Consider the following 12,644-nt stretch of genomic DNA (forward strand, 5'->3'; position numbering starts at 1 on the left):
ATGAAGGTCAACTGGTCAGGAACCTCCGTTGAACACTGTGAGCACCCAGTCTACCTAGGGGTAACCCTGAATAGATGCCTCTCCTTTCAGACCCACATTGAGTAGACTAAGTGCAAAGTAGCTGCGAGGAACAACATTGTCCGCAAGCTCACTGGCACAACATGGGGTGCTAATCCAAAGACTATCAAGACAACTGCACTTGCTCTCTGCTACTCAGCTGCAGAGTATGCCTGCCCAGTATGGGAGCGAGCTGCCCATGCCAAGAAGCTGGAACCCACCCTAAATGCTACCTGCTGTCTTATCTGTCTAAAACCAACGCCCACAGAGCGCCTGTACATCCTGGCAGGAATAGCTCCACCAGAGATACGTAGACAAGCAGCAAGCAAGAAAGAGCGGCATCAACAGTCTACTGACCAAAGACATCCACTCTTCGGCCATGTATCAGCCAAAGGTTAAAGTTAAAGTCCCATTGATTGTCACACACACATTTGGGTGTAGCGAAACCTGTCCTCTGCATTTAACCCATTCCCGTGTGATTTTGATCCATTCCCTGGGGGACAGGGGAGCCAACCCTTAATGCTGAGTGCCAAGCAGGGAGGCAATGGATCCCATTCTTATAGTCTTTGGTATGACCCGGCCGAGGTTTGAACCCACAACCTTCCAGTCTCAGGGTGGACACTCTACCACTAGGCCACTGAGCCTGTTTAGCCACCTTGAGTCCAGGAAAGGTTTACTGAAAAGTGTCCCACCCCTCGGAACACCGAGCATAAGCAGTGAAAGAGTCACTCGGTGGGAAGAAAGACTTGACAATCTTCCACCAGAAACTACAATGGAGCTTAAGGCAAGCGAGGCACTGCCCCCAGGAGCAGACACCAACTATGCAACGTGGAAATGCCTAAATAGATTAAGATCTGGTGTTGGACGTGCAAAAGTCACTCTCGCCAAATGGTGATCGGAACACTGAGTGTGACTGTGGCACTGAACCACAGACCATGCAACACCTCGTCATGTGCCCCCTGCTGGAACATCCCTGCACAGCATCGGACAGCAGAGTTTCATGAGAAGGGACAGAAATGTGTTCAGCTGTGGCTGAACCACACCTAGCCAAGCCTTGTAACTAACTGCCTTGTAGACACGATAAGAAGAACACAAAATGGAAAACACCATTGGCGAGCTAAAGGATAGCATCAATAGTTGTGGTGTTCTAACCCTTAAAACCAACAGAAACAACAAACCAAGACATGTAGCCAGACGGTATGAAAAAAGGACGAATATGTTTGCAGCTTTGTGACTTACAAAGGGAGCGTTGACTCATCTCGTTTGTGGCTTCAGAGCTGTGTTTTACTGTCACCGACAAACGGAGTCAAAAGGATCCAAGGAATGACCGTTGAGGGATCCTACTTCACGGCCACTCGATCTGACTTAAAACTGCTCCAGGTAGGATCTGATCAACATTAAGACTTTTCTGTTAAGTTTGAAAGTTTCTCACCAGTGCATCATGATCTACCCTATCAAACATGGCGTTCCGGCAGAAGTTGCAAACACACTTTGCCCGCAACATTGTTCAATCTTATGTTTCTGTCCTGTGGTGAGGTCGGAAACCTGATTGAAATGGAGTAAAGACTCCGTTTGAGTTCAAGAAATCGCCCAAATGACACACACACACACACACACACACACACACACACACACACACACACACACACACACACACACACACACACACACACACGCACACACAAACATGTGCCACTTTTGTTTGTTAAAAGTGTGTTTCTTTCTTTCAAGTCACCTTAACATTGATGGTTGGAGGAGCCTTTTTTTCACTGCCTGACTGTGAAGCTGTGTTTGTGCATGTGCTGTCCCACTGCTTGGCCATTAGGCATGCAGTCGCGGTGCGACCCTAAGGGACCTGACCAAACAGCCAGGACTCACTGAAGTCATTTCCATTTGAGCGTCTCCTCACCCCTACTGGACCACAATGTGTGAATGTGCATGAGTGTGTGTTGATCAACATGTTCATAAATAGTTGATCATGGTTGCTGAATAGCCTCAACAACACTCGATAGTGATACCGTGAGAGTGTATCACACAAGACATTTGAAACAATTGTGCCCCATGGTTTGCCCCCCCCCCCCATTTCTTAGAATATTTGAAGGCCTTTATCTGGCCCATTTGACACCATGGCAAGCAAGGTGAAATTTTTAAAACGCCATTCATCAAGTGCTTTACACCTACCTTAAATTACAAGAAGGCGAATGAAATTCTTCCATCAAATGTGGAAAGAATCATTCTCTCCTGCCCAGCGTTATTTCTAGCAATGTTGTGTGTGAGTGCTGAAAAGCTGAACTGAAATGCTGTGTAATTAATGGTGGAATCATTTGCTCAGATGTGAAATATTTGGAATGCTATGGAATTAAGAAATGAGCCGTTAAGGAAGAGGAAATTATGTTAAGTATCTCGTACATGTTACTGGGAAAATTAAATTTTTGGAATGTGGAAAACATTTTGCTGTTGGAATGTTTTGGCTCAGGCAAGAAATGTCAAAGGAATAATATGGAATAGACCATGAAAGGCTGCTGATCGCGTTGCTTTAATGTCGTTGTTAAAATTCTGGTCTAAGTTCAATATTACCCTTAGGTTTCTAACTTGATGATGACGTTTTCAAAAAAAAAAGTCTCAAGGTGACTGGTAACACTCTTTTTACTTCTGTGAGCAGCAGACAATGGTCTAAGTTTAGCTGAAGAAAATGGTTTTGCATCTATTGGCTAATCTTTTTAAAGCAGTGACAGAGTTTGCTGGCTATCTCTGAATGTCATTCGCATGGTTGCGGTGGGACATTTAAGAGCCCACCGTTAGCATGCGCAGATTGAACAGCAGAGGTCCCAGGACTGACCCTTGGGGAACCTCATTGTGTCACGTACGGAACAGGGCGCCCAAATGCAGCTTGGACCAGGGTTTGTTGAAGGGAAAAGGGTGGTGGAGGAGAGGATGAGGGGAGGAGAACACGGCAGGCAGGAGAACATGGTAGGACTAACAGGCAGCAACAAACAGGAAGGCAAACAGGAAAACAAGAACTAACAGGGCAAACAAGAAACTAGGACGGGCGAACAGGGAGGACGATCTAACAAGGAGTGACACGCAGACAGGACTTAAATACAAGACGGGTAACGAGGGGAAGGGGATGGTGATCACAATGATTATGGGTAGGACACAGGCGGGGAGGGGCGAGTGTACAGACGCGCGAACGGACACCATGACAACAATGTGACGTGGCTACGAGAGGAGGCACGGATGAGTTTCACTCTGCGTGGCGATCGATGCCAATGAGGAGCAGAGACGTGATACATAGGCATGGTCTTTCAGTTTTAGATGCAGTAACCTTGTTCTAAAGTTGTTCTGGTTCGTTTGGGAAACAAGCACAAATTGATTCCACAAACTATCAAAATACCAATCCAGGAGTTGGAGGTGAAAATTTCTTGTTGTGCCAACGGGAGAAGTCAGACATACTCGGTTCAGCTTGACGGAGTGTAAAGGTATGAAAATAAGCGCTGACATTCTACTCACATTTGATGTAAACAACATTCCCCGCTCAGGCGTCCACCCAGTTGGGAGTCCTTTCGGCTTGCTTCCTTTTGCTGCCTTTTGTAGCTCTTTAAGTAGGAGATTGAACATTTGCCTGCAAGTCTTTAAGTGCTGAGAAGAGAAGAGAGAAGCGACTGCTATCAGGCTGCGGCGCCGAAAGGTTATCAGTCCATCCGCCCGCAGCAAAGATGACATTCTGCCAGGGCTTTAAACACTTCTAATGCCCCGTGATAACATTTCCATTTTCCCTTCTGACACACCAGTGAGCTCATGAGGCAGGATAAAAAAAAGTATCTACAGTTACTTTATAGAAGCAAAAAAATGAGGTGCGAACCCTGCTTTATCGCAGTTCATCGTGTGTATTCATTTATTCGGCCCCCCACCCCAGTCATGCCTGACCAATTTATCGGTCGTCTGATTTTATTAGCTGTTTTCAAAATAAGCATGCAGGAGTGAACGCTGATATATTCTTCCTGTTTCATGAAACCGTGAAGACTGTCAAGTTGTGCAGAATGATGTCCTTGTTCCGTGTCCACGTTAGCGCCCCGACTAACACATCAAGTAAAAAAAAAGTGGCAATTCTCGGTATTGATTTTTGCTTGCACGCTAATGATGTGATTACATATGATGCAGAATCTACGTTTGAAGTGCCTTGTCAACATGTGCCTCCGATATTGACTAACGGGTGTTCTGAAACTTATTTATGGGGCAAAGACTTTCTCTCCAGTCTCAAAATCAGACCCAAAAGAGCAGAAAGGTGAAAGAGAAGCAATATGCTCAAAAAAAGGCAAAATATGTTTTATTTATTGCTGATGAAAAAAGTGTGAGTCATGCTTTAAACTAGTCATTTGCTAAAACAATTGCTATTATATTTTTGAAATGCACAGGCCATGTCCATGTGGACTCCTTCAAAAACCAGAAGTTAAAAATACAGTAGCTGAGAGAAAGAGCGAGACACAAGGTCTGAGTCCCCATGAGGTCACCGCACATAGACACAAACAAAAGCACACACACATGCACACTGGCTCATCTCTTTGACAAGTGAGCTCAAAGGGTCAATCTCTTCTCTGCAAACGTGTCGCGGCGGATGGCCCAAAAGCCAAAGGTTGATCGGGCGTCCAAAGGCAGCAGACGACAAATGACAAATGTCCCAGGAAAAGCGGGCCTCCCACAAGATTCCTCTCAGCCACATTTGATTTCTCAAGTGATTGGTTTTGATGGTATGTGACTTTTGAGAGGCACTTGTGATGTGCATTCCAGTTCTTTTAGGTGAACTGAATCTTTAGAATCTGTTTACTCAAAAGATTCGTTCAAACGAATTGTTCTACGAATGGTCCCCCCCCCCACACACACACACACACAATAACACACTGATACGTTTTTGGGTTTTTTTTTTACAACATCCCGTGAAAACAACCCATACACAGCTAACAATACAACACTTGCACACTGATCCGTTGGCAACAGTCTCTCACCCGGTCGTGAACGGGAAGTTGCGTCACTGACTCGTTCGCGAACAGGAATTTACATCACTGACTGTAAAGTCCCTTCCCCATCTATCAATCGCTGCTGATTGGTCGTTCGCGAAGATTCACGAATGAGTGACAGAGAGCTATGCCATTGCCAGCCAACACACGTTATGCCGACATTGATGTTTTACTTTTATATTTGTTGGCTTGTAGTTGATGGTGTTATTATGTCGAATGTGTCTGTGTTTGAATAAAAGTATGAAAAAAACCCGTAATGCCAACATTTGTTAATTTTGGGGACACCAACTCATAACAACGTAAAAAACAAATGCATATTGTCATATAAAGCAGTTAATCAAATGTCTGATTTTTATCTTTTGATTGGCGAACATAAAAACAAGGAATAAAACACCAGACAAGTCATGTTTATTAAAATAATAATAATAATAATAATAATTATTATTATTATTATTATTATTATTATTATTAATGTAGGCGGGTGGGTAGCACGTCCGCCTCACAGTTAGGCGGGTGCGGGTTCGATTCCACCTCCGGCCCTCCCTGTGTGGAGTTTGCATGTTCTCCCCGTGTCCATGTGGGTTTTCTCCGGGCACTCCGGTTTCCTCCCACATCCCAAAATTATGCTTGATAGGCCGATTGAGCACTCCAAATTGTGCCTAGGTGTGACTGCAAGTGCGAATTGTTGTTCGTCTCTGTGTGCCCTGCGATTGGTTGGCAACCAGTTCAGATGACGGCTGGGATAGGCTCCAGCACGCCCGCGACCCCCGTGGGGACTAAGCGGTTCAGAAAATGGACATCTCAAACCAGCAATCTAATGTGAAACTGTAGTCGATATATTGGATCACAATATTTAGGCATACTATATACTCATACACGTTATTTAAAACCTACTATAAGTAAATCGTCAATCTACATTCTGGCTTACATAGTTCACGCTACGAGATGCAACACGTTCACTGACTGATCCGTTGATGCACGGGAAGGCAGTTGGTGAATTGACTCGTTCGCGAACGGGAAAGTCAGGATTCGTTCCCTCACTGATCCGTTCTCGCGGTGAACTGGAAATGCGAATCACTCACTCACTGATTCGTTCACTCACAGATTTGTTCGTTGGTGAATGGGAAATGCAATTCACGACTCGTTCGTGAATGGGAAGTTACGTCATTTTCTACTTCGTTTTGTTTTACGGCGAGGTGGCACAAGCTTCAATGGGCATTACCGACACCTACTGGTTGAAATCATATGAACTGAAAAAAGAACGAATCACTTTAGGAAGTGATTCGTTCACTCTCGTTCACTGAAAAGATTCGTTATTTTGAACGAATTGTTCACTCACGAGCCAACACTAAGAGGCACCTGCAGCTGAGTATTGACATGATATTTGAATGTAAATTCAGAATCTAATGACACAGATGCATTTTTGTGGTGCACCTCACCTCTGGTCCAGTCAGATGGGGTGGCCTCCAGCTTACGATGATGTCTATCATTTGTATTGAAAACGGCCGCCCGTGCCTTATGTTGTTACTTGGCATAAAGTCATTATTAAAAGAGGAACTTTGTCACTCGATGTGTCTTTGCACCTGAATTACATGAATCACATGGTAAGTGTTCACCACCTTCGCTCTTCGGTAGAAATGTATGCTTTTAAATACGCATTCTACAATAGAAAATTGGTTAGCCTTGCTGATGAAAGGGATACATTCGATATGATTTCTTATTAGCGTGTGCTGCGACACAATACACCTGTTGGAGTGTCTCCGCCTAACCTCGTGGACCGATTAGCATACATTAGTATTTGGGCCTGAGGACAAGAGCTCCTTTCTCCAGTGGCGTGCAATTTCTCTTTTTCCAACCACACAAATAAACCAGAAAGCGTAAATGACAATAGTCCAGACTAAATGGTGCTCTCGATTTAGGAAGAAAAGTTTAGTTCCCATGTCTGTGTGTGCATCTGCAAGTAGCAAGCGAGTGCCCCTCTCAAGCAGCAATGGTGCTTTGATAGTCAAAGCTAACAACCATCATAGACGACCATCCATAAGCCCAAAATCGCCTACACTGAGGACACACATAATACACAAACACACGTATATATATATATATATATATATATATATATATATATATATATATATATATATATACACACCCAAACACACTCACACACAATAAACACACAATTTGTCTGCCACCTAACATTTGTGTGTTTATCTCGTGAGTGGTTCTATGTCAGTTGCCATGGTTACCCTTAGTGTCAGCCTCTTACTAATGAAGGTGGAAAACAGTCAGTGTCTGTTCATGGACATGGGTCGCTCGCCCACTCGGCTGACATCCATGACTAGCTCAAACTGTCACGGGAAAACAAAAAAGGGGACTGAAAACGAAAAAACAATGCCCATAAAGAAAAGACCAGACCAAAGTGAAAAAAAGGGACAGTTAGGCCCTCCGAGTTTATGGCCAAAGTGAACATGTCCATCTTGATTTTCTCCACTTTGATCATCCACTCGATGTGGTGCGTTTCCTTGTTTCACCACATCAGAGGCAGCGGTCCAAAGGTGTTTGGAGTGCTACCATGTGGGCAGGCGTCAGCTTGCGTGCATCTCTAATTCGTCCAATTACAGAACTCGTACTTTGGCAAACTCTTTCAATGGCGATCAACGCAAAATCCTGCGGACAAAGGGAACTCAAGCGATAAATTTACTTAATTCTGTGAACCAGTTTGTAACCTGGCAAAGAATCCTGGCTAATCCACTTGTAACACCTTGACTAAAACCACTTCTGCTTGATTAGAGACACCAAACTTGAAGAAAGCATATTCATATTGTAGATGTTATTTTCTGAGGAAAATAAAATTATTTGCAGACTGCTATCCTAATAGCTAGCCTACTAGCACATTAATCATTTGTGATTTGACAATGGAGGATGTACAAATGGAACGTCCGCCTACTAAGGCAACAGCTTTCTGCCTTCCACCGCAGAGGGATCTGAGTACTTTTCACTTTTACGGCAATGCGGTATGCACGTTGCCAATGATTGCCAGTGATACACAGCACCACAACATCGATCCGTCTACTCGTCCGTGCCAAGACTGTCATTCAAAAATATGACTCATAAGTATTTTTCTTTTGTCCTACAAAATGTAAAAGCAGATGATGCTAATACCGGCAAAAGCTTCCCTCCAAACTGTTCTCACAAAATTGGGAACAGGCACAGCATTGTCAAAAATATCTCTTCTATTCACCTCTGATTGATACAATTATTTCGGTACATCAAACCTGATGCATGCTAAGCGTGTCGCCGCCTGAGCATAGGTGTTACATGTACATGTCACGTGAGGGTGTGGAATAAGGATTGGCGTCAAATTCCCCTCCTGTGATTGGCACAGGCTCCAGAGGCACCCCTAAGCCTGTCTGCCACCCTCAAAGTGGCCTGTCAGTCAAGTAGTGGCACCGTGGCGCGACTGATGAAAATAACTCGCCCTCACCCAGGGGTATTGGGTAGCGAGCATCGGGAACACGTCTATTGGCAACAACTGCACAGCAGACATGCTGTCAGAAGCACCAAATTGCGTTTCTGAGCTTAAGTCTTCATTTTTTTCCATAGCATCAATTGTTTTGTTCTCAGTAGTCTATTCTCTTCTTCTGCTCAAACACAATGAAAACAAACTCGAACAGAAGTACAAATGGTATTAGCAACGTCAATGTTCTTGAAGCAGTCGGGTCTAGGGGATTCATCCTGTGCTTGGCATATGTCACAAACCCGGGTTAGGGTTAATGAAAAATTAGATGTGGCCAAATTCAGCTTGCAAAGCCTGCCTGTGTATCTTCCCATAATCCCTATCACTGTTGAGTGTCACGTATTTAATGTCAATGTTTTATCTTTTTGTCACGTAATTTAACTGTTCATTGTGTACAGCTCCAGGGGATGGACATGGCAAAGTTATGTGCTGTTAAACTGCGTTGCTGGATAAAGGCGCTTAAGATCCTACCAGGTGCTATACAGAAGGCCCACCAAATGGCGCGCAGAATAGTGTTGTGGTAAGCACCAGTTCCAAATGAGGCCACAGAACTGCCGGTGATGCAGCTGATGAAGAAATGGCCACCACTAAATAAATGTCTGTCAGGAAATCACATGCCGGCAGTGTTCATAAATTCCTCTGAATGGCATCATTCTGTGGCCATAAATTCCTGTTGAGGATCTGGGGAGCCGCAGCAGCCATGTAAATGACACACAAGGAAGGAAGGGAGGAAGGAAGGAAGGAAGGAAGGTTATTAACATACACAGACTACAGAGAGAATTGAAACTCTAATTTGAAACCAAAGCTCTTGTTTAAAACCCCAACGTTTGCAAGAAAGCTCAAATTGAAAAGCTACACCTGGCTTGAAAGCCACTTGATTTCTTGAAACCTCACTTTGAAAGCCTCAACCTTGGACGAAACGCTAACACTTACCTAGAGACGCTCTGTTGGAACATGAAACTCTCTCTTACTACATGTTCGTCCATCCGATCTTTGAACCGTTTGTCCTCAAGAATGGAATAAGTAAGTGTAAATCCTACAATCTATAATGAACATTGTCGGACGTTTATGACTAGTTCTGGCCCCCAGCATATTCTGTCAACGAGTCGAATACATACATTGAAATACTAAACAGCTGACATGTCAGCTTTGTGTTCGAGTTTACAAACAACGTTCGAATTTTCTTTTCTTGTGCTTTTCTGCATATAAGCCTCTGTAATGTTTGAATCTGTATCATTTTAATGTTATTATTTTAATTGTCTTGCTATTGTATTGTTTATGAGTATGCCTCGGGCCAACAACAAAACCACTTTTATTACCATTTTATTACCATCTTAGTTTGGGTGGGGGGGGCGACTTATACTGAGGAGCGACTTTTATGTAAATTTTTTTCACAAATTTTCCAAATTCCCAAAAAAAAACAAAAAAAAAAAAGGAACCCGCGATTAACGAACCGCGATGTAGCAAGGAATTGCTGTAATTTGAATTTCGAGTGACGTCAGTGGCGCGGCAGTTGTTTATATAAAGGACAAAGATTCGATCGCGGGATGACGAAGATGACGAAGGCCCCCACGTACTACCGGCATCATTAGCGGCTTTGTTTGTAAGTGACACGGAGGACGAAGAGTTTGAAGGATTTAATGATTTGGAGTGACACAGAAGGTTTGAAAAACTATGATGCTTTTACGCACGCCTGGTCCTTCTCGACGGGAGCTCTCTTTCACCTCCGTGGATGGAAGTCGGGGGCCGGCGCTCGGCCGGGTGGCTGTCCGGGGACGGTGGATGGGGTTCGGACATAGCTTTTACGCACGCCCGATCCTATTCTATGGAGCTCTCTTCCACCTCCGTGGCTGTTCAGTAGTTGTTGCCTCGTTGAACTCTTGTTTTGTTAAATAAAGAGCCGTTTACCAAACTCACGTCTTTGCTTGTACTTTGTTAACGCTACAATATAGTTATATACTAGATCTGTGGAATAACGACGAGGCTGACGTCAGGGCGCACACGCGGCGTTGTTGACAAAGGACGAGGAATTTGATCGATGGATTTAATGATTTGGAGTGACACAGATGGTTTGATAATATTGTTGTAATATGATAGTTATTTGAAATACTATTACTATATACTATACTAATATTTGAGATACTTTATATATCGTTATATGGGTCTGTGGAATAATTAGAAATGCAAATCACAACGAGTCCGACGGCGCGCGTACGCGGCATTGTTTACATAAAGCACGATCGATTGATTTAATGAATTGGAGTGACACAGATGGTTTTATAAACGTGTTATTTATGTAATAGTTATTAGAATAACTCTGAATGTTACGTCAGGCCCATTCTCAGCTCTTCGTTTATGTTTATGTCACGTTAGCATACCTTTTGTTTAGCCTGTTGTTGCTCGTTCATGTCTGTTCTTGGTATTGGATTTTGACAAATAAATTGTGCATTTTATGGCTGGTGCGATTTATACTCCGGAGCGATTTATAGTCCGAAAATTACGGTAGTTTGCTTTTTAGAAATATTCCGCTGGGCCACAACAAAGTAAAGGATAGTTTTTACGAGTTCATGTTTTATATTTAGGACTCAATGTGAAGGCTCTCTCGGAATCACTGTGTACTATTTTTCCAACAACATTTTTTCCTCAACAGACCTGAACGCTTCCTGTACCGCTCTTTGTAAGCCCGTGTGTTCTGGTAAAAAAGATTGGATCCTCAACAGTCACTCAGATGCAGTCCTATTTTTTTATTTTTATTTTACTCCCAGAAATAACTGTATTAAATAGCATTAATTTGTTAAAGTAGCTGGGGTTTCATTTTTTCTGTTTTTCACCGATTAATTTTTTTTTCCTATTCAAATAATCTGTAAATCATTTATTTTTAACACTAATGATGTAAAATGAGTTTCAAATGATGGCCCGACCTGACTTTAAAACCCATTAAACAGATGACACGCGCACAGATATCGACATACGACTCCTAAAATGACACATCCTGGGACGAAAAGCTGTCTAACAAGATAATCCTGCCTCCGTCGCATCTAGAATGGGAAAGCACAAACGTGATAACCCCTCACCCTCAGCGCTCGTCCACTCCATTATCTGGCATTGTTCAGGCTGCATTAGGATGACATGACCTGATCTTATCCTCCATCAGCTGACACGGATAGCATACATATTTAAATGAATTGACAGAATATGTATGCTCAGCTCAAAATGATGCATTTCGAGCATCCTGCTCTAGGGAATTTTGTTTATGTTGGTAATTTGTTTGTTTAAGATTGATTGTCACGAGTGTGACAGCAGCTGCCCTTTTAGTCAGACAACCTTGTACTATATGCTGCATTCTGTCTACTCAAGTCTCTGTTTTTTCACCGTAGTGTATATCGAACATTCCATTCCAAGTCTTCAATTGTATGTTTGCGATGGCCAAGCAGCTCAAAGCATTGTTTTCATGTCTTTCTTCCTGCATTGTTATTGATGGTCACATACTATGCAGATGTAGCTTTTATTCTGAAACACGACCTCGCTGTATAGCGGAACTTCCCAGGTAGCAAGTAACTGACAGAATTGGGATGGTCGAGTCATATAAGTCGGATATGTTTAATATCACTGTGACTCCATATGCCGCTTTCACTTTCATTCCGGCACGGTACCCCAGATAGAATGAAACTGCCTGAGTGTCACCCTGGCATAGTCTAGCACCTCTCAGATGAGAAATGACTCAGCGTTATTAGGAGTGTTCTTTTAAAATCACAGTTAACAAGAGTCATGTTGTCTTTCACATAGCTGGTCATCTGAAATGCTCAACACAGCCTGTACTCACTACAGTCGCATTTGCAGATTTAGCTTTTATTCTGAAATGATACCATCCATCCATTATCTGAACTGCTTATCCTCTCGAGGGTCGCAGGCTGAAATGATACTGCAGAGTATAATTAAACTTCCTGGATGCCATCCGGGGATAGGCTCTCTCCTGTCAGCTGTGATGTGAAATGACTTAGTGTTCTAAAGTGCATTATTTTTAAAGCCACGGTTAACGAGAAGTTTCAACCAGC

The 12,644-nt window shown here is 43.2% G+C and overlaps 1 long non-coding RNA gene across 1 annotated transcript; it reads left to right on the forward strand.

Annotated features, from left to right (window-relative positions):
- Positions 1–1,012: 1,012 nt before the first annotated feature.
- On the forward strand, positions 1,013–2,207 carry LOC147050485 (uncharacterized). The gene is made up of 3 exons (XR_015067493.1): positions 1,013–1,254; positions 1,333–1,437; positions 1,883–2,207. It is a non-coding gene; the product is annotated as an uncharacterized LOC147050485 (long non-coding RNA).
- Positions 2,208–12,644: the final 10,437 nt, after the last annotated feature.

Source organism: Syngnathus leptorhynchus, chromosome 10 (assembly GCF_054491065.1).
Source record: "Syngnathus leptorhynchus isolate UIUO chromosome 10, UIUO_Slep, whole genome shotgun sequence".
Classification (NCBI taxonomy): Eukaryota; Metazoa; Chordata; class Actinopteri; order Syngnathiformes; family Syngnathidae; genus Syngnathus; species Syngnathus leptorhynchus.